At 35.1% G+C, this 1,337-nt stretch overlaps 1 long non-coding RNA gene across 1 annotated transcript; it reads right to left on the reverse strand.

Moving 5' to 3' along the window:
• Positions 1-12: 12 nt before the first annotated feature.
• Positions 13-535, reverse strand: LOC118751433. Its single transcript, XR_004994519.1, has 3 exons — positions 454-535; positions 245-347; positions 13-175 (listed from the first exon to the last, which is right to left on the reverse strand). It is a non-coding gene; the product is annotated as an uncharacterized LOC118751433 (long non-coding RNA).
• Between the last annotated feature and the right edge of the window lie 802 nt (positions 536-1,337).

A 1,337-nucleotide genomic window follows, 5' to 3' on the forward strand; every position in this document is an offset into this window, starting at 1 on the left:
TCTAACAGCTTTTTCATTTCATCCAGATGAGCCGCTTGATGTGGCAAACACCCAAAAGTTTGTTTACAAAGTGCATTTTTGAGTAGTTGAACAAATGCCAGTGTGCAGCTAGCGGGTCAGTTGCTGGCAATTTGCAGGCTTGGGCCAGCGTTTGTTGCGGCTGCCGGAAAAGTAGCTAAATAATGACAGTAATTATATGTATAGCGGAGTAGGAGGTTTTCCTTTATTTTAAAAGCTTGCTTACTGAGTTCACTAATTGACGACGATGCAACGATCACCGTGGAATCGTCCTGCAAATTGTTACCAGCAACTGACCCGCTGGCAGCCCGCTGGTATTTGTTCAATTACTGAAAAAATGCAAATCATTATAATGATTGCAGTGTTTTAACACTTTCAGCGATTTGCATTGCATTTAAGAAGTACACATTCTTTACTTTTAAACAACCAATTTACCATTTAAAATTAAATAATTCCGTAAATCCGCGATTTATTATGCACTTTGTAAACAAACCTTTCAATTTCGCCCCAGCTGTTCGATTCTTTTTCTTATTGAATTCGTCTTTGCTCTCTCATTCTGGTATTTTGGACGTCACGGCCAGTTGCTCTCAGCTAGATTGGCGCAATCTTGTATTCTATCATTTTGGTCTAAACTGCGCTTTTTTGACCTGAGTTGCATTAAATAGTCTCTTAAAACTTGGTAGTATTTGTTGTTCAAATGGTAACATATATGACCAAAAAATTGAAAAATATTAGATGATTGCTTTTTAAAAATGCTATTTATAAAATTTGGTTTTGATTGCGACATTAGAAATATTCAGATTATAAAAGTTTTTCACATATAATTTAAGATTTTAAAGCTTTTAAAAAGTACGGCAGCTTATTCGTTTGCAGACTAGAAAAATGGGGCACCGAAATTGTGCATATGGAAACTGTGCATTTAGACATTATTTCGGTTTTAACCGAAACTGTGCATATATGCTTTATTTCGGTTTTTGTCATATGCATTATTTCGGTTTTGAACCGAAACTGTGCATATATGCATTACTTCGTTTTTTTCATATGCATAATTTCGCTTTCAAAACGAAAGTGTGCATATGCATAATTTCGGCATTTTATCATAGCATTATTTCGGTTTTCAACCGAAACTGTGCATGTATGCATTACTTCGTTTTTTTCATATGCATTATTTCGGATTTGAACCGAAACTGTGCATGTATGCATTACTTCGTTTTTCCCATATGCATTATTTCTGTTTTCACCCGAAACTGTGCATGTATGCATTACTTCGTTTTTCACATATGCATTATTTCGGTTCAAAACCGAAATAATGCATATGT

Source organism: Rhagoletis pomonella, unplaced genomic scaffold (genome assembly GCF_013731165.1).
Source record: "Rhagoletis pomonella isolate Grant_MI unplaced genomic scaffold, Rhpom_1.0 Rhpom_scaffold_00700, whole genome shotgun sequence".
Classification (NCBI taxonomy): Eukaryota; Metazoa; Arthropoda; class Insecta; order Diptera; family Tephritidae; genus Rhagoletis; species Rhagoletis pomonella.